The sequence below is a fragment of the Neodiprion fabricii genome, chromosome 6, assembly GCF_021155785.1.
Source record: "Neodiprion fabricii isolate iyNeoFabr1 chromosome 6, iyNeoFabr1.1, whole genome shotgun sequence".
Taxonomy (NCBI): Eukaryota; Metazoa; Arthropoda; class Insecta; order Hymenoptera; family Diprionidae; genus Neodiprion; species Neodiprion fabricii.
In genome coordinates, this window is record NC_060244.1 from 11624689 (window position 1) to 11652346 (window position 27658).

Consider the following 27658-nt stretch of genomic DNA (forward strand, 5'->3'; position numbering starts at 1 on the left):
GGAAATAAAAAATCAAATAACCGCAGGATTCCCAAAGAAGTTTTTCTAATTTCGTGCACAGATTTCCGTGATATTCACTTTGTTCTCCCACGTAAACCGCCGTCCGAAAACTTTCGATCTGTACCAGGGGAAAAAAAATGGGATCTATAAGAAGTGTCCAATGAATGACGGGTTATTCAAAAATCTTTTATAAACAAACCCTAATATTCAGTGCAATGCGTTTCGCAGAAAACTGCGTTAATATACCTGGGAGAACAAAGATCACCTCGACTTATGTACTAATTACAGTACGAACATACTAATTGGAATGCCCCATGTCCACGCAGTATATTGTATCGTACACCTGCGGACCAGACAAAGTCATTTGCGGTGACGTGTGACGTAGGAAGCATATTATATTATGTACGTCGTGCGTCCGTGCACGTTGCTACGAGGCTGCGAGTTCCGGAAAGGAAAGATTCGATTCAGTGTGGGATCAGGTAAGATTCATCGCCCTCCCGGAGATCCGTGACTTTTCCTATTTTGGTATTGAAACTAATCGTGTAACTTTTCCGTACGTGTTTACTTCTGTTCCAGAGACAACCAGTGGCGCATAACTCAGCGCGAGATAAGACAGCGTACAATCTCTTTGTATTCGTATTTACGATACGCTCGTTCGCCATTTCGCAAAAGTATATCGGTATACATAACAAACCGATAATACGCGCTGCAAGATGAACGAGTCTATATCTATAGTCATAATTGATAAATGGAAAAAGAGGTTAAACGTAATCTCCGTTATTTTGATGTACCATTGTTCCGGTTAAAAACCGTTGCAATTGAAGCGTTGGTTGGTTAAAATAAAGATAAAAGGAAAAACAATTTGAGAAGCAATTCGCGTCGACCGAGAAGTCGCTAGAATTCCTGCGGGCCCTCGTAGGTAGGCAGGTACAACCTATACTCTGGATGAGCAGAGGCTGCGTACTACGTCAAAACGGCTAAAGTCAACGGGGTTCGCTGCGCATGCGCGCGCATTACACTTGAGTGGACGAAAGAAATCAATGACGTTTCAAAGAATCCGGCCTGTGGTTCGAAAACCAGCGCCGCACACCGTTTTCGAAAAACACGGGGCATTTGCAACAAGGACGCAGCTGATCTGCTCCGAGCTGAAACGAAGGCTTAACCTCGGCGGTACGGAATTCACCCCGCAGGATGAACGAACCGAAGAGGTACGGGTCAATTCTAACCGTCCGCCAATGGTGGCGCTAGTGTAACGCCGCCGTGTAGCGGTACGTGAGGTTTCCGTCCGTAGAAACCCGCCTGGCAGGTCTGGGGTCGGCTTCGGATTCAGCGCCTGTTCACTTCACTTCAGTTGGAAGCTCGTCGTTGAGCAGTGCAGGTCGGCACTAGGCGATTCGATTATCCGGAACCACCGAAATCGAACTAGATGCCCGATAAAAGGAGTTCGAGAACAACGGAACCCTTTCCTTGCCGTAGAAATAAACGAGTCGCAGAATCGTTCGTTCGAATCTGCAGTGTCACATTCGCGGCACAGTCGCAAGTACCCGCCCCGGTTCAGACCGAAGCCTTTTACGAATAGTTTGCAGCGAGAAACGGAAGATAGGATAAAAACGTACATCCTCGCGATACGAACAAACTGTTCTCTGTGGTTGTGCGACGTGAATGTCGAATCGTCAAACCGTGGGAACAAGCGGAAGTACGTACCTGTTCGCGTCGAAGAAATCGAGGAAAGCGGATCAAACGGATAACGAGTAATCGAACGACGGATCAACAGTGACCGAAGGAGGTGAGACCGGGAGTGTGTTTCGTGGGTGTGTGTTTCCAATTGGTTTTTATCGCGTAGAAATTTAAAATCACGTCAAACCGGAGTATCTGTGTGTGTAGGTGCGATACGTCGGATGTGACCGGCGAACTTCGGGCCGACTTTGTACTTTCCTGCTCGGTTCTTCGGGACTCGCCGTCGATTGTTGCTAACTTACTTGACTAACTTAAATCGCGCGGCTTTTCTTCCACCGGATGCCGTCTTGTTTTCTTTGAATACAGAGATGCTAAAATGGCGGTTGGATTAAGTCGCGAGCACCCTTATCGACCGCGAGGAGAAATAATTTAACAAAACAATCCGCGCTCCGTTATCTCTTTTCTTTGTCTCTTATCGATGAACGATAGAACAACGCTGCGGATAAATTGTGGAACTGTTTAATAACGAGTGTGTTTCAATACCGAGCCGGTGTCGAGAGATTCGTACCTATGCAAGAGTGACTAGTTGCGTGAAACAACCGAGAGGATTTTGATCGATAATTGAGAACGTCGGACCGGAAGGATCACGCACCGCAGGTAAGCGAGAGCCTCTGGATCCTCCCGATCCTCGGATACCTATTGTAATGCATACCGCCCTGTACTTACACTTACTTGTGTAAAGATCGTCGACTCGCGGGCGGCGGGCCTTTCGGCCGAGTTCAGAGATGTTGCTCAACCAACCCGGTGAAGAGGAGACGACGAGGCGTATAAACAAAGAGAGTTTCTTCCCTGTCTGTTTATTGTGGTTTAAAACGGCCACCCAATCGAGGAGCCGAGAGAGTAGGGAAAAAGATTAAAGCATTCGGTCGGCTGTGATGTTCATTAATGCCTCAGCCACTTCCGGCTTCGGTTCGAAAACCGAAAAATCAACTAGGTTATTCTAATCTGTATACAAATTAGGTGAAAATGCACGAATGAATGAAACGGATAAACAAACACCGTTGGTGCAGTTGCTCTTCTATCCCTCCTTCTCTCTCTCGTCGCAACGTTTGTTTGGAGAATTAAGCGCTTTTTCAGTACCAGATTGGATCGGAAGTTCCGTCGTCGTTGGTAAAAAATCGTCGTTCGAATTTTAAAACCTGGAACTCGGACGGAGTATCGGTGTGATCGCGACGTCTTGACGAACGGTCGTTTCTCTCCTGTCCGAACAAGTGATAATCGAATCAATTCTTGTTCAAATTCATAAGTTTCGTCCTCCGTTGGAATCGAGTTACATCGTGAAACGATAACGTTATTCAATTCATGTACCCATCTACAGTTTACACATTTCACAAAGCTAATACAAAGTCGCTACACGTCGCAGTTTATCTTCTATCCCGCCTTCTTCTCTTCTCAGAAAAACGCAAACCGCGTTATAAATTCGATAAATTCTAAATTCGGCAAGCCGACAAAAAACTAGGGTATTCAGAACATTCTTACGAATAATACGTTCATCGTATCGGCGTATATAAATCATCTTCACGGTGCAACCATTCGAGTTGTTGTACCGTACATAGTCGAGAATTCTCTAATTGTAGGCGCAGGATGCGGCGCCGGTCGTTGGGATGTTATTGAAAAACATTGGAGTACGCGGCGTGAATTCTTTCGGGGAATTAAAGTGTAGGTACGGTAAATTTTCGGTTTTTCGTCGAAGCGCCCGAGAAAGGCAGTGCGGACAACGCGATCGGCGGGAGAAGAGAACAGGAGAAGAGAGGAGAGGAGAGGAGATGCGAGGCTGGTACCCGACTCGGCCAAATATACCTGAGGTTAATTAACCTTTCCGCCGGCCGTCGCAGAGAGAGAACTGAGAAGAGTTTGGTACCTGCGCCCGGCTTTTAGCCGCAGAGCGTACGTAAACAAGACTTAGGTACTCGCCTATAGTTGAACTTACGTTTTGCCCGGTTTCGTACAGTTTGAACCGCGGCGTGTAGAGATGACACCCGGGAAAGAAATAAGAAGTAAAAGAAGAGGAGGAGGAGGAGGAGAAGAAGAAGAAGGAGGAAGAGTTTGAAGCCTATTCACACTATACTTACGCCGCTTAAAATGTTTGATCTTAAGTTTTTAGACAAATATTTTTCGTCCTCAAACACTCGCGATGCGATAAGTTCTCTACCACGCATTGTGTGCATCTGTGTACATGTATCTACACCCTGTAAGCTCACTCATTCAAAACTCCACACACCTCTGCTTGCGTGCGTACGGTACGTCATGTGTGTTTTGCAACTCGCCTGTTTACCCCCCGGTTCATTCGGAAAATATTGCAGTGCCTTGTATTGTGTGTTGTAGGTACCGTAACTCGCTATTTAGCATACCGAAACCTTCTACCTCTGCCCCCCAACCCTCTCTACATTCTCGGATTCTTGACCGGCTCACGTGCCGAAAACGGAAACATGTATTTCCCGAAACCACTTCATATTCGATCGGTAGAAATTAGTCCGTAACGTCTTTCTGCAGCGAAGCTGTCCAGTGTAGGGGGAATGATTTTTTTCAACGACGAGTACTTGAGAAAAGTTAATTTACCGTAAGATCCACGATGTCGAGATTCGGTCATTCTTTCAAGTTGATTGTATAATGCCGAACGTTTGAAATCGTTATGTGGATTTCGAGAACGTGCGACGGGGACGGAAGATGGAGGAAATATGATGATGCACGATTAACGTTGTTCGCGGCAATTTAACATGGGGTGAAAAAAGTATTTATGTCGCATTGTGTACGTGCCACCCGTAATTAATTGGTATACACTACGATATACGATTTCGAATACTAGGAGACGAAATTCAATCACTCAGAACTATTCCAATATTGCAGAAATGTATATAGTGGGTGCATTTATCTCCAATTTCGACAGTGTTTCTTAAAGTAAAGTGGCAGTTGATATCCGTTATCGTCACAAAACTTTTTTAAAATTAAAGAGTTACTATTTTAGAACTTTAGAATAACTTTAACAGAGAGTTGAGTTTGCAAAAAATGAGTAATGTAATGTTGTATTACAGGATTAAGGAGATCCAGATTATCATTCTATGATAGTTACGAAATAACGGGTTTTCCTAAAAATGCATCGTTATAATAACCTTGTGAACTTCAACCTCATTTATTATATTTTTAAAAGTTAGCTCGCGCGATCAGAGTATTAGAATTAGAAATCCGAGAAAGCATTAAGAGGGTCCGAAAACCAGGCGGCTCTTGAATACCACGTGAAGCTAATTTGTTATTCAATAACCCGTAGCGGTGTAAAAATGTATAAGTCACACTGACTCAACATCTAATAGTCAATTACCCTGCTCGTTGTTTGTGCACTTGAAAAGTATTCTACTATTTAAACTACTGTTTTTGGTTACCGTTTTATACTAATCATTGTTCGTTTGATTTTGAAATAAAGAAGTGTCGAATCAGCGAAAGTTTTCTTGTAACGTACATACAATGTTTTCGTTCAATGTTATTGAATGGAATTAAATGAAGGGTAGGTTTTATCAAGCTACCCATAAGAATTTTTAAGATAAAATCATCACTGCGGAAAGTACGTATGAGTTATAAAAGCTCAAGGAAAAAATATTTTTACTTGAGTAAAATAAATAAACTGAAATTTCGTTGCTTATGGGATCATCTTGATTGACGTTGAGTGTCTGAATCTAGAATCTCGTTTTAGATATGTGTTAGTCGCTGTTGAAACTTGAAAACGTCTCGAGGAAATTTTGAGGCTTAAGTCGGTAGTTTGAAGAAGAAAAAGGCGAGGAAAAAAAAGTAGTGAAAGAGTAATACCGCGGGGAAATACATTTTAACTCTGGGAAACGTTAAAATATCATTTTCCACACTGGTGTAATACGTGACGGGAATAACATGCGCAAGGCAGATCCAGGCCTCTCATGATCGCGTCAAGTCAAGAACCACCGTAAGAGACAAAAATTGTGTGTGAATAACTTTTGTCAATCTTCATTCCGGGCACGCAGCTCTCATGAAAGGAGAATTCTTCGTAATGTCTGATTAACTTTTCCGGGGGTGATTATTTCACCGGTGGTGGTGTGGCGATGCGGGCTATTATTATTCCTAAGTATTTACTTACCGTCGATTCGTAAAACCGTGAATACACAGAGACGCTGACGACGACGTTACGGGTATAACCCACTTCTCACTTCCTCGGACTCGAATGAACAACGAACGAACCGTGATTGGAATGCAACGAAATTTTATCGTTTGTCAGCAGTAGGCTAATGTATTAAACTTGTGTGTCTCCTTGCCGATTACTGCGAACTATTTCATTTTACGACCCGACCGCCGAATAAAGATCGACGTTGCACTCGTGGTTTCCATTGTATTTTCGCGAATAGAATTATCGAGTCATTGCTCAAGTATGAATCGTGTTTCCGCCCACATTCGGGTAACTTGCTGATCGGAGCTCGTCCTTAGCCTTTTAGGGAATGTGAAATTCCAAGGGGCACAGTGACTCAATGTCTAAGCATCGATACATTAGAAGGTATACGATGTACATACGTGCATAGCTACTTTTGGAAAGGTGTACTTACAATTAGTCATACACCGACGGAAAGTTGTTACGACTATACGTTGCACGAGTATAACTACGGGAAAAGCTTGCGGCGATGTTCAAAATTCTGTGAAAATATCGCAGTAGGTATGAAATTGACAATTTACACGCGCGTTATTTCTTGCAGAGAAGGGAGAGACAGAGAGAGAGAGAAGGGGGCAAACGCACAGACGTGTGATATACGGAGATGGATCAGCGAAAAGACGCGGGCGAAAACAAGAACCACATTGCAGCGGGATGGTTGAAAAACATTTCCATCTCTTCTTCTGGGCAAAACTGAAATAGATTGAAATCTGCAGGCTTTTTACCGTAGCTCTGGGCTTCCACACTAGTCTGGACGCCCGCGTATCGCATCCACACCGACGTCTCGACACGCGATAGTCGTTGTAAATCATTCCGGTCACAGGGTTTGAGGGGATGCGTCGTCTATCTGGAATCTAGGATCTACGAGGCGTATTCACTTGGGTAGTATACTGTCTCCGTGCAGGTCTATCTGTCGCTATCTCGCTCTCTTTCCCCGTTTTTGCGTGTGTGTGCGCGCACACGAGGAGGAACCGGGACAGCGGTGGACAGTGGCACCGAACGTATCGCGCGACGATCTTGACAGAGTATTATTCGCAAGGCCATATTTTGACCCGAGATACGAGGCGATAGTCGGCCGGCGGCCGCCGAGGGGTTTTCCCTTAATGATCTATACGCGTTGCGCCCTTTCACGGAGGAGAGACTGAGAGCGCGATACGAGACGATGACAATTGTATCGCTGGAGTTGAGAACAATGCGCGGGCTTTTCTGGAGGTTGATTCGCTCCTGCGTGAGAGGCGGAGGAGAGAGCAGCTGAGAAGTGAATTTGGAGAAGAGGGCGGGTTTTTAATTTGCGCCCCGAGCCCTACATCGCGCTTTGTCTGCATCCGTCGTCATCGTTATTATACGCATTATTTGTGTATTGTAACTCTGAATGTGTATAAATAACCACGTGTAATAAAATTGTGTGCGTGTTTTTTAATGCGCGCCCCGACAGAAGTTCACCGTAGATACGTCATTACTGTACAGTCTTTGTATACTATCGATTTTTATCGTGAACGCGTAATATACTTTTGGGTATTAATAAAGGATGAGTCTTCTAGCGGTAAACAGATAATCTAGTACTATATTTTGCTATAACTGTTGCAATAATTTTATATTGGTGCTATAAAAAATTCACGTTGAGGTCCGCTTGAGCTGAAAAAATGTAGTTGATTAATCGTACAGACTTGACGATGCAATAACTGTAAAATGGTGTATCGGCAACTGTAATCAAATCAAATGGTTTATTGTACCGGATTTTCTTACACCACCAACAACATTTAAACAGCGATTTTACTGTAGGATTTTCTAGCAACTGTAACAAAATCATTTTTTTCTTTCTCACTTCTCTAACCTCTCTCGGCCAAGGGATTGGAAAAACACTCCGGGATACATTTGAAAAACAGGTATAGAAAAAAACGTATAGAGAAATAAAAAATTCATTTTGTTTACTGTGCTAGAAAAAATTGAGGGAGTGTAAAGAATGAATGTTTGCAACAGTCCTGATTGTACAGAAACTGGACTTGAGGTAAGTGTGTTGAAAAAACCCACGGGGGATTTCTTTCAAGTATGTATAATATGTATAATAAAAGAGTTTGTCCATAGAGATATGTGTGGGTACACGTGTAAGCATACGCGCGTGTCGCGCGTGCAAGACCACCGTCAGTGTGTAACACACGGGGATTCCTGGAAGTCTACTCAAAACGCGCTCAAGATTTACAACGCGGTCGTCGTTGGGTGCGCGCGCACGCACACGCGTGATACAAACTACACAGGCATTGACAATTACCTTGATTCGAAGAGGCTCCTGAGAGAGTGGAGAAGCAGCGAGGAATAAATAAAGAGGAAAAATCGAAAACAAGAATACACGAACGCAATGAGAAGAAAAAAAGAACCATCATACTCGACAGGTATAAAGAATAAAGTTCTCGAGGAGGGCTGTAAAAAAATGAAGAAGGGGAAGATGGGTACATAAAAACAAAGAAGACTAAATGAAACGAAAAAAATGCGATAATTTATAAAACATTCCTTGGAGTGAGAGTTACAACGATCACCACTATAGGATCCCCGTGTCCTCTTCGTCCTCATCCTCTTCTACTCCGTACACGGTAAACTACCATTCGCGTGCACGTCAAAGCATATATCAATGTACGAGTATTGGATATGCGCAATTAGTCCCTGCTGCGACTGTTTTACTCATTGTCAGCCCTGGCACAATAACGACACCGTGCAGTTTCTTGTCCCGGCTTCTTCTTCCTCTTCGCCAATGCGGATGACAATAACGTGTACCTGACTCGACAACTGACTGACTATAATGTAACGTAACCTGGATCTTGAGCAAGGCGCTCGTCGTGATTGTTAGGGAAATCTGGAAACTCGCGGGCAACGTCGTCGCAGATGTTGAATGAAGAGGTTTTAATAGCGTAATGAATATTTAACGAGATATTTGATTGAATCGATAGAGAACGAACGTGGCTATCGTAGGCTGGTACGTCTGGTATGGCCAGGTTTTAACAAACCTATAAACCCGGAGAGAAAAAATGAATCGTGAAATTGAAAATCGCACTGATATTGACAGATCGGACTTTGATTATACCGACAATACCCCATAAAAATAGGAAAAAATGTTAACGACTTTGAAGGAGATTACGATTATTTTTAACAGCATTTTTAAAGCATATTGTTTGTCCAACCTCAACGAATCGCTTCGGAGAAAAACAAAACTCGGCATGTAAAACGATTGCATAAATTTATATGCTTCGTTGGAATATTTCTCGTATAATTGTCTCCGGAAATGAGTTTTATGATATTTCTTAGAAACTCATTTATCGATCAAGTTAGCTGTAGACGATCCAATAAAACTGCGACGACAATCGGGATTTCTTAAAATAGGTGAAATTTGCGGTCGTTAAGTTCCTCATCCGTACGTCCAACGAATCTAGTCTTTGTTGAAATTTTTTTTGATCGAACGATTCCCAAAGTACTTTGTAGTTCACTGCCGTATCGCAAGAGTGAAAAACCAACGGCGAATAGGAGAAGATCCGCGAATTGTGCGAGGTTGAAGTTTGCGCGTTTCCACGTGTGCGGCAGTAAAGTCTCGTCATTCCGATCGTAGCGAGCATGAGTTGTCGTCTTCTGTCATGCGAGAGTGCCAAGGAGTAAGTTACACGCATACCACCATGCGTAGGTACACATTGACACAAGATTCACGACATTCGGCGGGTAAGGAGGGATACATGCTCGCCTCTTTCCGCACGGCGACGACTAGCCAATAAAGTTACGATTTTACTCCTGCGTTGTACATGCGCTTGGAAAGACGTCGCAATATGGTTTCCTCATCGGTAGGACGCCGCTCTTCGTGGGACATCAACGGGTTCGGCTTCGCTCTAGACATCCACTCGAGATTTTATGGCCTCGAGAGAAAATACGAGGTAAATGAAAATCGATAAAGATAAAAGAAAAAAAAACAAACACACGAAAAGAAAACAAAACGACGGATGATTAAACGCAGATACCCGTCGAATCCAATTCCAAGAAGTTCTTTGGTCACTCGTTTCCATTTTCGGCTCTGAGTTTATAAATAGTTTTGTCATGTGAACAGGTGACCGTATAAAAGTCGGGAAAATTGGCACTCGCGTTTGACAGTCTGACATTGATATTTGGCTGATTGTGAGTCGTTTTTGAAAGGCAGCACTCGCCCATCGACAGATCGAAATGTGACACCCCGTGTATAAGCCGGCTACGTATAGGTACGTTTCTACCCAGGGCGTGTATTTATATGCCCGTATAAAGGCAGGTAGGTACGGACGCCGCATGCCTGTCCATGTGTCAAATCACGTTACAATATCTGACAAGTTTGCTTGAAATCGGTACCGAGGCGGACGATCGGTAATATTATACTATTATGCGTGTATATGCAGGCGTATCTCTTTGCCTCTAACGAATGACGCATAACAAGTCTCGGTAATATTTGTGTACACAACCGCGTGGTTTTCATCTATTCATATTCTTCCGTTTTACAACGCATCGCATGCATTGAACGTCTTTGTGTCGCATACAGAAATCTAAACGTTACGAGTAAACCTCATCGATTCAACCTTTCTCGTCGCATCGCGGCTCGATCTCGCTGTCGTCAGCTCACTCGTTGTACAGGGCAAAGTCTTTGAATGTATTACATATCCTGTAGAAAACGTGAAACTGTTATAACTGTGTAATACGCATGGTGTACCTACATCACGTTTGAAATGTTTGTTTTAACTTGGCGGTTAACGGGTCCGCACAATTCGCTCGCGGGTGTCCGTCAACGGCGTTGATGATTTGCGGTGGTCATCAGGTGGGTTATACCCACGTATGCGGAGTGTAGATGTAGACAGACGATGCCGCTGCCTGCCCGGTCAGCTGTAGCGTAGCCGTGATGCAAGCAAGAATTTATAGATAGAAAGAAGACCGTGGCTGCGGCGAACGCGATGCGGTTTATATTCATATACGCGCGTGAATTTCGTTCAACGAATACTGGATATGTGGGTAATGTATATTCACGGTTACTGGAATTAACGCTAGTTTTGTTAAATTACGCCGCCCGACTGCGCACAGGCTGCTTGTTTGCGGTTATATATTAAAATTATTAGCATGTCAGGTTCGCTGGTCTCGCCATGCGTATAAAATCCATCGTTTCATCTCTCGGTCCAATCCCTCGTAATATGTGTAAAAAAAACTAATCGTCCGAAAGGTACGCGTGTAAGTGGTAAATAAAATATCCCGCAGCCGCCTAGAGGAGAAAATTTTCACTCCGATTCCGTTCTATCGTTACGTGTTTAATTAGTTTATGGTTTCGAAGCGTTTGATTTCTTTGGTCAACAACGTTGCGTACACAAGGCATCGCGTGTAAATATCCAACCCACGGGCGATCCGACATGTGACGTTTGCGAAACGTGAAGGATCCGCACTGCAATGCAGGGGGGGGTGGGGCAAAGCTATGCGGCGAATATGCGAAAGAGACAGGGATCAAAACGAGAGGAGGAAAGAGAGAAGGAAACTACAAAGCAGCGCCGCAAACGGGCGACGAAACAGAGGGGAAAGGGAAACAGAGAAACTAATTAGCTTTGAAAAATAACTGCAGTACTCGGCGCTAAGCCAGATGCCAGAATGTCAATCCAGCAAGCGGCAGCAGCAGCATCTCGGACGACAAAGTGAAAGCGCGAAGTATGTGTAGCATCCGAAAAGTACGTAGGTTTCCCGACTAACTCTTGTCGCACTGCATAAGCGGAGTTGGAACCAACCTTCGTCGGTGATCCGAGAGACGAACCTTGAATGTACATATATACATATACAGGAATACGTGCAACGTATCATTGCGTACAGAGTGAAAGTGAAGATGTACCGCGCGTAAGAAAATAAATAGATAAATAATAAGGAAGAAAAAAAATCTGGGGGAAAACGGTGAAAAGAAGGTGAGCGAAAACAGCGTATGCGTATGTACATACATACACACACACACAGGCAAAGTTCAAAGGTACCCTTTGATCAATTTCGTTCGCTGCTGATGCTGATGCCGTAGCCTCGAAAATAACCTACAGCCTCAGCCGGATCAAATATATTTCTTATCAACCAGCGTTGCTATGTCGGCTGATTCGTGTATTTATGCTCCGCACGTATATAATAATATAAGGGGAGGGGGGCATGCCCGTGAAACTGGCGAGCACCGGAGAACAGGATTTTGAGTCATGCATAGCGATGCGGATCATAAACAGAGTCCGCACATTGTATAACACAGTGCCGGAGTAAAAGAAGAAAACGTTAGAACGTATGGGAGGAGAAAACAAAAAACAAAAAAACAGAAAAAAGAAAATAAACAAATAAAGTTCGAATCAGCGGTTCTTAGCTTTCCTTTGATGCCGAAGAAGTTTGCGTAGGTAGCGGATTTTTATTCAAGAAGAGTTTAGCCGTGTACGCTTCGTTGCGCACAGTGTGTAATAGAAATGAATGGCGGTGGGATTATTAATCCGTGGGTTAACTCTTTGGTAGAGGGGGAAAATACGTCGATTTAATGAAAACAAATTATTTATTCCTCCATCAAGAGTTTGATTGCTCGCGATTATTCTGTTTAATGTATACGAGAATTGAATATTCATTTGAATTGGAGTGAAAGGGGGCGAACTATGTAGATTATTTATAGAACAATAGTTTACTTGAGATTTTTTATACGTGATCAGTGCGGAAATTATCATATATTATTCTACAATGTCTCAAATACTCCGGAGTACCAGAAAATTCTATTTCGAGTCCGGGATTTTTCTCGGGTAGGTAATTTAATGAATTTCAACAATGATATTTTCTTTCACGTGCAAGAATATTCATCGAGGAGGTACTTTTTTTTTCATATTACAAAGTTGTGCAAAGAGACTTCGACTCGTGAATAAACGGCACAATTAACATAAGCAAACTGTTTTTCGGAAATATACGTGTTCCCACGATGATGTTTGTATAAACTTTAACTCTGTTCCGTCAGTTTCTCCAAGAAAATACACGAATCTTGGAAACGATCAAAGATTCGGACACGATATGTTTGTTTTTATGCATAACGATTACACGTAATATTTTCATGATGTCTGAATATACGTTCCGAATATTAATGAATTCTAGGTAATGCCTTTCACAGCCGCTTGAGAGGTATCAAATATTAAATAGAGACGACGTCGGCTGAGATGATCGTACACCATATATCACCACTGCTGCTGCTGCTGCTTGCCCCTTCGCATAAATATAATAGACTCGCGGAATGTTGTACATATAACTTTGCCGAATTTGCGAAAGGCGCGGCGCGGCTCGGGCACTTTGAGTCGATTGGTTTCCTGGAAGTTTAAAAATTTCCGTAAGGCATCCGTGTCGAGCGACACTTGGCATTAATCATGCATTACCCAATTAATTTTTTTATCTATATTTCTGCTCGGTGTGGATAAGATCGCGAATAAAGATGACGAAACGAATTGATTAAATATTGCTGAAACAACAATCAGGACGGATTTATACAAAGATTACTCGTACATCCATTACTATGTTTTAATATTTTATCTGAATACATCTAAGCCTGTGGTCGCTGAACACGTTGGAGAGAAGTTATAAGAAAAATTAATCTTCTTCTTTGTACGGTTGGGAAGTACCGACGTTTTGTCATTTTGAAGCCTGAACCGACTCCGGACAAATTACTTGACTGATTTAGACGAATTGAATCGAGACCATTATGAGAAACCGTACAGGTTCGCCGAAGGTGTTCTTCGTACAATATCAAGCATTTGTGCCATTTCCGGTCGTCAACCGATGACTGCACTCATTTGTCGAACTTTTGAGAATCAATAGAAGATAGCTAGGTACACTTGAGGTAATTTAAGATGCCAAATAAAATTCAATTATTTCGTAGATATTTCCCTCGAATTTGCAACGTGACCTTTGCGTAAAGCCGATCAAAATAATTCGGTGAACGATTATAAGTATCCAGGAACGGGTCGATCAAGTGGGTGGCCGAAACGTATGTGGACACATGTATTATTTCGGTGCGGTGATTGGTGAAAAGTAACGACCGCATATCCGCGATATTTCCGGATTATCATCTCTCCAATATTTTCTCACATTACAATTTTATTCGTTATCATCAAAAGCGTATATACATATAAGGACGCGGATTATACCCGTACATTGCTGAGTACGTGTACCCTGATTGCGTTTGATTTACACGACGATCATTGAAAAAAGTCGTAACGTTTCCTTCTTTCTTCTCTCTCTCTCTCTCTCTCTCTCTAACGGAGTTGAAAATAAAAAAAGTACGAAGCGTGGGTGTTCGAGCAGTAGGATGCATTCGCACTGATTCTCAATCCGATCGTTCGTAAAATGGCGTCTTTCGCGGCGTGCATTGTGCCTCGGGTTGCACCGAGTCTCCGTAAACTGTTATCAAGTCCTCGCCGACGCTGAGATCGTATGTATAAAGTACAATACGAAGTGCAAGTGTTGGGGGGGGGGATCCCATTGAATTTTACTTGTGTACGGGAAGATTCCCCCGACGGTGAACGTAGGAGGAATCGGTTCCCGTTCCTTTGGGGGATAATAAAAAATGAGAGACAAGAAAGAAAAAGAAGAGGAATGAGGAAAAAAGAAAGAAATAAATAAGAGGAGGAAGAAAGAGAAAATATTGTGTAGAGGTCGTAAATTTCTGACAATCAAAAGGGGCTCCGAGCGCGAGCAACAATGTCCAGGATGTATGCCGCCGGTAACGTAACCCCGAAGCCTCTCGGCTATGGCTAGTTATGGGCGTTACTTAAAGGAGATTCACTTGTAGGATATACGTTCACATTGCCGTTGCACACGCACAGCACACCCGTATTACGTAACCTACAAACTTACCTAGGTACACCTCGTAATCCACTTCAGCCGTATAGATATAATATCGCAACGTAGTGGGTATACTGAGTGAACATGTATGCACATGTGAGTACCTTATACGCATAAGCAGAGAGAGAGAGAGAGAGAGAGAGAGAGAGAGAGAGAGAGAGAGAGAGAGAGAGAGAGAGAAATGGTTGGAAATAGAGAACAATACCGTGGAAAAAAAACCGGGAAGTTACGCCCACTTCCCGAAAATGGTTGTCCGCGTGTCCAGGAGAAGGAAAAAACAAGTGACAAGGGAAAGAAAGGAAGAAAAAGAAGAAAGAAGTGACACGCCCGGAACAAGTAGACAACTCTTGTTCCCTGGGCGGATCAAGAAGCAACGGAGAGGAAGAGGGCGATGCGTCGTGCTCGCTCTTATGCAACGAATGTCGCCATAAAGCTCCGAACGAGGCAGCATCGATGTCGAAGAGGAGGAAGAGCGACGCTCGTCCTCTTCCCACGAAATTTGACCCGCGCGTCGCCGTCGGCCAATCCCCGGGATATTCGGGGATTCAAAGTTGGTCGGGATCCGTCGTCAAAAACTTAACGTAACCCTAACCCCAACCCTAAAAACATGCCGACGATCCAAACCAGCCTCACCTGAACCGTCGATCCACGGTCGGCCGAGCATTCGAAAAGCTGCGCCGTATTCATTATACGTCTAATCGGGCCCTAAGAGTGGGGCGTGATTTTCCTTGCCGGCGAATTCTATCGGGCCAATTGCCGTTCCTTAAAACGGAATGGAGACGGGCTCTTCTGTACTGCACAGTTTCGGATATCAAATATTTGACTTTCTCGAAAGTGCAAAGGTAGGTTATAGCAAGCTCCGTACCTACACCCGGGGTATACACGAAATTCAAATAGAGAACCGGGTGAATACCGTGGCAGAAGCGGATGAGGGTAAGGATGAGGATGAGGATGAGGGGAGCTGAGAGAGAAATCTCTTTTGAATCTTGAGGTTTCCTTATATACACCGATGCAAGCAACCGACGACGAGCCCGATCGTTGAGCTTGCCGCTCCTCGGGGAGATGATGTTATAGACGGCGACGTAGGCACAACGAAGGCAACGTAAGGCGTGTATGCGCCGAGGACGATGAAGGCACGAATCAAACGCAAACACGCGCCGCGGATATACCTATCCGAAGAAGAAGATCCTTTGCAAACATCCAGCACGGATGGTAGGGGTCTTGTGGGTCCTTGTACAAAATGCATGTCGTCGTCGTCGTCGTCGTCCTTCGTTCGTTCGCTTTGGCGAACGAGCGAGTGAGCGAACGCGATGATATGCCGATTGGCGCACCGTCTCGCTGCTGCTGCTCCTGCTGCTGCATTGCATCGCATACCTAGGTCTTTGAATTGCGAACGTAACGACGCACGCCGAGGTGGGCAGGCGGGCACCACCTAACCAACTCCGAGTTCCGAGCCGCAAGGCAAGGCAAACCACCAACCTCTTCGAGCTTCAAGCTTTCTATTCAACGAATTTTACGCCAACGGTTTTATACGCGCACAGGCTTTACCGTCCTACCTATAACTTTATACCAACCAACCTTCCATCGCTGGCTGGTGCCTGGGACGCTGAATTTAAAACACAACCAGAAAGAGAAATGAGTGAAATGAGAGGAGAGGAAACGAAAAAAGAGGCGAATAAGAAGTGGCGAAAGAGGCGGAGGAGGAGGAAGGAGAAGAGGGGAAAAACGCGGACAAACAATCGACTGTCGTTGCTCGTCGTAAAGTTTAACGATCATCACGTTCTTCTCAGCGACGAGGGCATCGATCAAACGGCTTTTCGTCGTTATTGTTATTGTTAACGTTGGCGATGTTTTTCATTCCTCTTACATTTTTTCCGACTTTATCGCAATGTGAAATTCGAAATTCATGCTCCTCGATACCTGTGTTTAATTGCGAATTCGAGCGTAATTTTTAGGTTACTTTCAGACCACATGAGCCGATACCGATACGGAACAGCAAATGTTTTTCATCGTCAGGGCGAGGCCTTGAACAGGCAAGTTGAATTAGAAGCGAGTGCTTTTACATTATTATTTCACGACCCCTCTCGGCGCAGTTGGTTATACAGGTGTTACGATGCTGCCCTGAAAAAGGATCGTGTCGTGCACCAGGTGCAAAATTTTAGACCGAAGTTGATGCCTATCAATCATCATCTTCATTTTGAGATTTTATCCACAAAAATATCGTCATTCACGCGGTTTCTTCGTGTAGTTCTGCTAATATTTATATTTTTCGATATCCAGAGGTAGAACAATGTTGGTTTCAGTCGGGAATCACAAATTTCCTTCCTAATTCTATGCCTAGCCCATGGCGCGTGATCATTTTGCTCTCCCAGTAACAGCAACGGTGACCGCAGTAGGCGGAGCGTCAAGAATAATGAAAAAGCACTTTCTCCCCTAATCCACTTAATTTAATGAAGCTTACCCTGTACGTAAAGAGGGGCTCTTTGAGTGGGCACTGAAAATTATCTATAAATCTCTAAACCTCTGATTGAAATTTCGGGGGTTTTCTCATACAGTATTTACGGAACCATCAGCAATGGTCAAAAACGTATATCAGGCTCATTCGCTCGTGTTTAGTACGAGGAAACACCGTAACGCGATGATAACTGACTGTTCAACTTTTCAAATTCTCCTGTATCTTGTCCGGATAATCTTGTTTCGCTGCAGTAAACGATCTTCGTAATCTCTTTGCACATTGAATTTGTACCGAAGATGAAAACGAACTGTTATAGGTCCCCAGCGAAGCTCCCTTTGAGGAAACACAGTTCTTCATTCGCCGTGAATAGACTAACGTCAGTTCGTCGAGATGTGAACCCGGATAGAGATTATACGAAACAAAAGATAGCTAGCCAGTTATCCGTAGATCGTTTTCGGCGCCCGAAGTCTCCTAAGAAACACTCACGGCTCGCTTTTATCTCGGGATAAATTGGGACTGGTGAATTCAATTCCGCCAAGGTGTGTGTAGCGCAGACGACGAACCATCCCTTCTGTACAGTTGAGTACCTATCTCATCGATCTGAGAACCCCGCGTAAAACTCTGTCGGAACTATCTTGCGATGCTTCGCTGTTCGCCGCCCCAGCTTCGTAATTACAATTAATTAACTAATTTCGTTCGCCATTGTCTCTCGTTACTCTACTAGCGTTGCGCTGCTGCAGCTACGTAAATAGCTGACACCCTCTCAATTATAACAACAGACAACGTGGTTACTATATGCATCCGTTCTGCACAACAAATTTGCCCGTAATCGTATATTAGCAAAAAAATAATCCAACGATGATGATCGAATGTTTGTTGTATTAACAAACGCGAAGACGGAGTCAACGATCGATTTAAAACTTCGGGGACATCATATCTCGTTCGAAATATTCTCGTTCATGTAACCGTTTTCACAGTTATCAGTTTAGCTTTGAAAATGGAAATTTAGCTGAAAAGAGTGATATCGTGTCGATCCACAAATTCTTTTATCATCTCCTGATCCAACACAATGACAAAAAAAAATAAATAAAAATGGTCGAAGAAAGTTTTGAGCAGAAAAGTATAATTCGGTTGTTTTTTAATTCCAGGATATGTAATGAATGAATCGACACGTTTTCCCCGAACGTAATCGAGACCGCGAGTTTCAGGTTCATGAGGTAAGAAGAAAAAAAAAATAAAAAAAACCTCACAATGCGAGAGGAAAGCTGACTCCGCAACCTGGAAGTGGATACAAAAGTACGTATCTACCTAGTCTGTGCGGCGTCCAGACCTTCGGTATAGTTATATAACGCCTAACCACCGAGAGATCTTTAGACGAAGATAGTAATCTTCCGGAGTAAGGATCGGATTCGGTGGTGCAGGTTCCTTTGAACTTTTCGGCGTGTATACGTTAAAAAGCAAAACCTGAAACTTTGAATCGAGCGGTGAAATGCTGCTGCATTTTGCTATCGCTGAAAACGTGTTCAGCCTGACGTAAACGAACGACTTGAAAAGGAAAAATCTAAGGAACGTCAACCAAGTTCGGTTTTTAGAAAAAATTGCTTCCAATGCGAGGAAAAAAATGAAAATGAAAACTAAAATATGAATTGATCGCAGAAACCTAGTTGTTGAAATTTCTACGACGTTACGTTTGAAACACGAAGAACGTGGTGAGAAAATTTGGAATTCTTGCGTGTTTGTGGAACCGCGGCTATACCTGTGCCTACCACGTTATGCTCGGCGTGCAATCGTGCTTGTGAAAATTGCGCAATCGCCAGGACAACCACTGCGGAGGCCGGACGTGTTTACCCAAATTTTACGCCATTTAGAGATTGTCCGATGCTAGAAGAGAGAACGAGAATAACTGGCTTTGTCGCTGATTCCGGTGCCCGCTCCTTCTTTGTCGGCGGCGTTGTCCGCCCTTTTCCCTTCTCCCCAGCCGCGTCAAACTCCCGACCTTTCGTACAGCCGGGTCGCGTCGTTTAGGGACGTTATTTTCCGTATCTCCGTGACACCTCGACACCCTGGCGAATGGCAAACCGTGATTCGGAATACAGTGAAAAGGTGCGAGAAAATTCTTTGACAGCCAGGGACTGGTTCTTTGCTCACAGCGAGTTTCATCTCTTTGTATATAAATATACGCACACAGGCGCGCGCCTTTGTATTATACATACCTACGCATCCGAATGGCGGATTCTTAGACCTTAAATAGGTCCCAAAGTAGAGTAGTCGGTTGAAACTTGAATCGAATGGGCAGAAATTCCTGACCAAACTGGGCTCGTTCTATTCATTCACCAGGATTCCAGCCGCGGTGTGCAACGTGCTAAAGGTTAAAAAGTCGCAATGAATTTACCATGGGTACTAATTGTGAGTAAAGTTTCAAATTTTAAATTGTGCGCGTGCGCTCGAGCATCGAAATCTAAAGAGTCAAGATTTTATGGGTATTATTCAATACCAGGCGTGTATGTGGCTTTACTCTTTTGTTTTTTGTCAATTCTGTGCTCGGTAAGTGATTTTTTTTTCAACGATAATTGGCAGGCTCAGCACGACATGCCGAAGACAATTACATAATTGCCACAGTCAGGTATCTGCACTTTCTCCTTCAGGTGGCATGAAAGTATAACAAAGCCAAGGACACGGGTGATAAAAAGTTCAAAAAAGTAACGCTGTTACAGTCGAACGACGGCGTGCCATAACGAGGCCATGTAAGTCAAACCACTCTGCGTTTAATTTCATTGTTTCGAATCTGTCTCTGAACCGTGACAAAAATTAAAGCATAGATGTGTTTAGACGAAGAGAAAATTTGGTAAAATCAACTTTTGTTCAATATCATTGGTAACTTTCTCGATGCGTTTTGTCAGTATGAATTTTTCATCTCCGAATTGTGTATTTTTGAAGGCTTCTCCAGAAGGGTCGGAAATAAGGGTATCCGAAACAGATGGGAAGATTTCAGAAAATTTCATCCGATCGAGGGATCGCTTCAAGTACGTAGGTCAATTTAGGGGTAGTTTTCAGTTTATGTATCTAACGATGAAAAATTTCCCTAGCTGTTTTTTCTTCCGAGCCTTCAAGGTCCTGGCCTAAATATCGGCACTGACAATACGTGTACATTACACCCATTTCTCTCCTAAGTTACGGCAGTGCGGTACCAACGTCAAATAGCCGAACGTCTTTTGTCGTCGTCGAGACACCTGGCAAACCCCAACCAGCGTGGAGAATGTCATGCCCGAGGGTAGAATGGAAGCGGAACTAACCTTGCGAATGGCTTGACGTATGGTTTACCCTCCGGTCAATTTGTCGAAGGAACTATAAATCCGGAGACAGGAGTCGGAGAGTTGAACGGGCTGTGAAACGTTCTAGATTAGAAAAAGTGACGGGCACGCGGAGCGAGAGAAATGCAAAGCGAGAGAGGGGAGCGAGAGACAAATGCAAAGCCATGGGAATGATTAATAGTCTAGGAAAGATTCTTCTCAAATAGAATCTTATCCATGGTATCCCAACCTTACGTTCATTTTTCTATAAATACTAATGTAGGTTAAGTCAGTCGTCCCCCTTCCACCCCGTATATCCTCGAACAGAAGCAATTTAAAAAGTCAATTAACGGTGCTCCCTCACTCGTAAGCCATCAGTTCGGGTTACAGTTTCAAGTATTAGTAACCATCATCCTCCGTATAGCGTGGGTTGTTACCCACCCAGTATTTGTTCCTGGGGAACGCTGATCCAGCTCCCTATTCTATCGGGCAATCAGGAATGAAACTAACGCCGCTGCACGGCGTCATCGTTGAGGAACTTGACATTGTTTCAACGTCCAATCGGGATAATAAAGTCGGTTTTTGACCTTTGGAAGCTGAAATGTAAGAATGCGGTATGTGTGACTCTTCACAGCCTCTCTGCATCACTCGTTCGGAACGAATGGGCTCAGTTAAGTTCCCCGAAGTCGGTAGTCGTCACTTCTAGGGAAGAAAAAAATTACAAAAATTAAACAGCAATTTGCCGAAACGTCGGAAGTATTCTCATCTTAACGTTCCATTTTTTGAGATTGAGAAATTAATTTCAGCGGTGCTTGGTAATTATTGTTACACAATTCACGTGCGATTAAAGAATGGAGAATCGCTTAAAACGTTTTAAAACAAAACCTGAGTGAGATCACAAAATTGACACACACTGGAACATTGAGAAATAGATATTTTGGTTTTCAAAACATTTCAGATAATTTCTTACCGTCGAGTATATCAGTATCGGGTTTCGTTGTTTTCCAAAGATACCACTTTTGCTGAGCATTTCCTTTAACGATCTGTTCACGTCGCCGCGGCCAGCTTTTTTAATCAATTAGCATCGCACCTTTACGCAGCAGTTCGAAGCTAACGTTATTTTCTTAATTACCACCAAGGATTCGTAACGACTCTTGAAAAATCCTTCGAAACCCAAATAGAAATCATTACCGAAACTCTTCCGTGCTCCATCGCCGCGACCTCAAAATGTGAGGAATGAAAACGAGCTGGGATCCCGTTTGGAAACACACACGCTTATTTCACGGTAAAAAGAATTTCTCTCTCTATATCTGGGGGCAGAATCACTTGGCACGGAAGCAACTGCTGAAGATTAAGAAGTCACAAACGCCTAAAGGGTCTACTTACCTACCTACTACCAACCGACCAACGAACCGACCAGCTAACCAACTAGCGAAGCAGCCGGGTCGGTGATACTGAATATATTTTTATATACGTCGGCTACATTAGCCTTTGTAGATAGGGCTAAGTGCTCGTCGATAATCTCCGAGCAAGTGCCGGTCGACATGGGACGAGCCTGGCTCCGGGTCCAGATCCAGGTTCAGGTCCGGCACAAGAGGCGAGGTTATATACGCCACATCAAAGCCGAGTCAATCGGCCGGAGTGAGCATAAAGGCGTCTGGTACGGCGCCAGTTTAGTTGCCGGTATTATTATAAAAGTTATCTCCATATTTGGGCTTAGCCCATTTGGTCACGCACGTCGCTACGGCGCTGGTCCCCTCTCGCGAATAATCCATCGGGGATCGAAAGTAAAACCGCCGTCTATCCCGTCAACGTATAGATAGTATAACGATGAATATTTTCGGCGTAATTGGCACACGATTTTAACGACCGAGTATATTTATGTTATGTCTATTGGAATCCCATTAGCTCGCTAAGGAACGTTTGATCGATGCTGCCGAAGGGAAAACCTGGGCTCGATTCTCCGTTACAGCTTGTTCGGTATACCTATGTATAGAAAGTTTAGGATTCGATTTGAAGACCAAAATTATCAGCCAATCGGTGTATAAGAAAGTACAACATGCAGCGCGAAGAAAACCGTACGACTGAATGAAATCTGACATCCGTTTGGAGTTCGTGCCGAACTCCACCTGGCCGGCCTTCCGTAGTCACACCATTCGGAGTGTCGCGAAAATCTATCGTTTGCATCGAATCAATTATGAAAACCGTTTTTCTTTGTCAGCGGCAGAAATATCAATCGCTATTATCGCCAAGTCACGCTTCACTCAAAGTACCATCCTTTGTTCTCTTTAGTAGTGATTTTTGTGAACAGGATTCACACAATGAAATTGCTCAACAATAGATAAGTCGGGTGATAGATAGATCGGTAGCTGTTACAACTTCGCTTTTAATTCTGTACTGACAGTCGCTGTCAGGAATCGTTAACTAGACCCGTTGACTCGGCGATGTTACGGTTGACATGTTTAAGAGACTTGCCTTTTTTTTGTATTCGTTTATTTCGCCAGTTTCACATTGCTCGCCGATGATGATGCTGTCATAACGGTACTTGTCTAGATGTATGCGCTTGAAAGGGAGAGAGGCACTTTTAACCAACTGACAAGTTTTACGATAACGAATTTTTATCACGAATGATGATTAGTCCTTCGTGGTAATTGTAAGATGCCACTCCATACAGAGTTACAAGATAAAGTGTAAATAAAAATACTGTTGTTAGGAGAAATGGGACTAACCGCTGACTACATTTCAGACCTCTTACGCTAGCATCCCGCACAAAAAAGTGACTTCTTTGTACTCGAATCATCTATGTGATGAAAATTTAACCGCGAGAGAGGCTGTTTTGAATTCAAAATTTCCCGAATTCCGTACTCACAGATCCAACGTTCTTCGGAGTTAATTGACACGGAATAACACTTGAAAACTTGTCATCTTTTTCCAAAACCTTGGTTTCTCCGACCAGTAAAATGCTTTGCTCTGCCAATCAGCACCGAACAAATGTGTGAATTCGCAACAGAACAAATTACTGTGATGGTTTTGAAATCTTCCCTTACGAACTATCGTGGTACAACACTTTCTGAGATAGAAAATCGCGATATTCCAGGATAGTAACACCCTTCCCGGCGTTGCTCGGTTTCCATCAATTAGCACCGACCAACGTCGAGTTTGATATCAAAGAGAGTATCGATCGCTACAGGATTCGGTGTAATTAGATCAACACAGAAATTTCTTTCACCACGCATGCGACGGTTGGCATCGAACGTACGTCGCTGTGGTTTCATTCACGTGGTGTAGGTGCACGCTTTTCCGCAGTCTAAATTAAAAATACATTATATCGTAGGAGCGCGCGTAGCAGGTGCGGAAGTCGGATGATGCTTACTGCCCGGCGTTTCCTTGCATCCGTGTATACATCGGACGGGGTTACGGTTATACGGCACAACGCGCGGAGAGCAGCAGACACGTTGCCCTGGAGTTTTTTAACGTTGACTGACTCCACGTACCGTCGTGCGTAGTAAACCGTATCTAGACGGCCGAGGCGGGGAGGGAAATGGTCGTGAAAACAAACCGCCTACAGCCGGGTGAATATGGTTTGTTTTTACGAAAGTTTGGGCAATGATTAAAAGAAGAACGCGCGGCTCCAGACTCTCGACAGCTAACTGGATACTGTCGAACGGCAACAAACTTTGTGTCCGTATCCTCGAACCCTGTTCGTCGTGTCTCCCACTCTTCCTGCACCTTTTACGCTCCGATCCCTCCAGCTGGCGCCGGTGATCAAAATATTAAAAGGGGCGAGTCATTTACTCTCTGATGCCCTCGTAAAAATTTCCCGTTTATTTTTCCTCAACGACACCACGCAGTGTTATTACCGTAGGCAGCTACGGTCTGTCAGCGCAACAATTTTATACCATTCTCGCTTCGCAGACCCTCGCTTACGCACGGTCATAAGGACTTTGGGAGGTGAAGAGACCTTCCTTATGAGGCCGAACGATGTGGCAGCGAACGCGCGAACTGAAATATGGGAACCGTAATCTGTACTAAAAACAGAGATACAAATTATTCGTCAAGATCGCTGTTTGGCAGTTCAACGGATTCCTAGGATGAATCAACTTTGATACATGGACAAAATGTGCAACATTTCATGTTTACCCTTTTTTTTTCTCCGAGGCTGAACCTGGCAGCCAGAAGTAACAGCCAAACTTTCTAATATTCATTCGCATAAGGTAACGAAGTAAAAAAATCAAAATTTTGTTAAATAAATAGAATTATGTGGATAAAATTGAACTGAATATTTTATATCTCCAAAAAGTTTAACACGTTTGGCTGCTAACTCTGGCTGCTAGCTTAAGCCTAATTTTCTTCCGACGACTTAATTTTTCAGCTTGACAAAGAATATCAGTGACATTAGGAATATTCTTCAAACTTGATGTAACTTAATCTTACGGTTCATCGATCATCAGATATTGCCGATATTTGAATGACTTCGTTACCGGGAGGCTAGAACTAGAAAACAAAATCCGAAAGCTCTTATTCGCGTGGGATACCCTGTAACGAATCCAACTTTCATTCCGATTGCGAACAATTTTCACCACAGTGGAAAGTCCGTTTAGCTCTCCCTTATAAAAAACAGAGAGGCGTATATACGCAAGGTTACTTGTCGTGGATGCAGGGTGGATCAGGAGTGTAACTAACCTGACATAACTTAACCAAACTTATCTTTCGTTTTTCCTCAGTCCGGTGTGCCTGAGCAGGTCCAGTCGGTCAGTCGGTTGGCTGGTCGGTTTCATCGTTCCCGGCTCATTAGTCGGAAGGTTTTAAATTTTCAAAAGATCATTCGACCGCGCGGGTTGCGGAGCGTTAAAGTGACAGAATCGTCGGAGAACGCGACTCTATGATGTCGCCTCTCGATATATATAGTGGGACTAATTAAGTCAGGTGTGTAACCCCGCAACGGCGGACGATGATAATGATGATGATGATGACGACGATGATGATGATATTATACCGCGCTCCATGAATACATAAAATATACATTCCTTTTATTCCCTTCTTTCTTCTTTTCTTCATTCCTTTTATTTCCCGAAGCTGCATTATGCTTCTTTCTGACGATCAGCCGGGGTCGCGGCATCCACTCGACTCAATGAGACGACGACGACGACGACGAGGAGGAGGAGGCCAGACGAGTCGACGAGACGAGACGCGACGCGATGAGACGAGATGAGACGAGGAAAAGAAGGAGAAGGAAAGGAGAGAAACGTTCGATTTTTTAATTGCTGAAAAATAAACACCCCGCTCGATCCTTCCCTAATTAACGGCGCGGGTTCGTCGTTCTCTTTCTCTTCCTCTCTCTTCTGCTCTCGAGTGGTTATGCCACGGCCCCAGTTATACGAACACAGGTACAGAAGTTGCTTGGGAATAGGCCAGATATTCGGGTGGCGAGCGAACCAACTCCGTAGGTGGTGCGTGGCTTCCTTTATTCGACAAAGCCTCTTCCTTCTTCTCGCATCTCGACGCACGCAAGGACGGAATGTTTCAATCGGACCAAATTAATGACAAATTCGAGCTTTTTAAAATTCCACAGAATGCCCACCGCGACGCCGCAGCTTCCGCCGCTACCGCGGAATTAACGAGAACGAACGAACGAACGCAGGGGAAACGAAACTCGAGTTAGAATGATATAAATCCCACTCCTTGTCACCTTCGTACATGCACACGGGACTGTACACGCGGGCATAATGGATTAGCCAGTACCGAGTTGCACGGGGACACGAAAGGGCACTTTGCGTAGTCACGGGGGGAATATTTAAGAATATTCCTTTAATTCCGGCGAAATTTTAGAGCTACGTCTAAGATCGCTATCTCTCGGTTTTAAGTGGGCTGCGCTGTAGCCACTCGCCTTTTACCTTATACCCACCCCGTTACCGCCTTCCTGCGACTTGTCTTGTCCTCCTCTGCAGCTCCGGACGAGTTGTCCTCGCTATGGAATTGCAAAACATCCAGGACTCGTCCCTCCGTTTTGCCCTTTTATTCTATTCCCTCTTATTTATTTGGTTTTAATTTATTCCTTTTCTTTCCTTCCATTTCATTACATTTCGTTATTATTTTTTTGCTCCCGAAGACGATCTGCGAACAAACGAAAGCCGACAGCGGTGATCGGGGTACAAATTTCTTTAATCAATTATCTCCGGAGATTTTAATTGTCCCGACTTGTCCACTGATCTTTTGTTCATCGCGCTGTCGCTTTCTCTCTTGATGCTTGTCGCGGAGGTGAATGTGTAGCAGCGCAGTGCGTAATAAGAAACTCTTTCCGATTCGCAAATCTTGCGTGGACGAACAAAAATGTTTGTTTTATTTTTTACTTTGTATCTTCGATGAAGTGAATCCGATCCGAAGTTATGGGTTGTAGAAGCAGATCGTCGTTATTAAACAGAAAGTGAAAAATGTCGACTTAAAAGTGAATTCGATCAGATTGGAATGTAAAAATAAAACAATGCCGAAAAGAATGTCCTTATCAATTTCTGAATACCAATACGAAACCGAAAATTTTACAAGGTTTTTACGTGAATCAAAATAATACAATTTTTGGAACGCTGCCTGCTAAATGCGTATCAAGAAACGTGTGCGCGTGTGTGTGTGTGTTCTTTTTCCTAATCATCCTGGATTGCACGTACCAATTTCTTTGCTCGTAGCCCAAATCGCGGGATTTTCTATGTAAAATAATATATGGTAGAATGAGAAAGTAAACACCAAAAATATGTTAACCGGGCATACCGCAACGGCAACGACGATTGATGGTGACCGTAACGGATAATATATTATGCACGTGGTGGAGCACGGTTGGTTCAAGTAATATTCCGCGGGGTTACAGTTAATCACTTCATTTCAGAGTACCCACATGTTTATATACCTCCATGTGTGTTACTCACATCCAACGTCCGCCACGGTGATTAGCGTTCACAGTGATCACGTCTATATAATCTGTTAATGATTATACGGTCATGCCTTGGATGAAAGCCTGAAATTAGTCAAAGTTTCATTCTATAAAATTGTTAACTATACGTATGCCCGCGTACGCAGCTTCGTGTAAGCTTCGTACCTAATTGTAAATGTTTGAAAATTATTTCAATGTTGAGAGGAATTCGGTATAAGGAAATAGTTTTA

At 43.7% G+C, this 27658-nt stretch overlaps 1 protein-coding gene across 15 annotated transcripts in view; it reads left to right on the forward strand.

The window, feature by feature from the left end:
* Nucleotides 1-1298: 1298 nt before the first annotated feature.
* The window catches only part of LOC124184492 (ephrin type-A receptor 4), a 156845-nt gene continuing 130485 nt past the window's right edge, over nucleotides 1299-27658 (forward strand). For 8 of the 15 annotated variants that reach the window (XM_046574253.1, XM_046574244.1, XM_046574248.1 and 5 more), the window contains exon 1: nucleotides 1300-2334. The gene's annotated coding sequence lies outside the window, so the exon portion shown is untranslated. Of the gene's footprint in view, nucleotides 2335-27658 lie in introns of all 15 variants that reach the window. The other 7 variants (XM_046574238.1, XM_046574243.1, XM_046574239.1 and 4 more) reach the window with 3 other exon arrangements.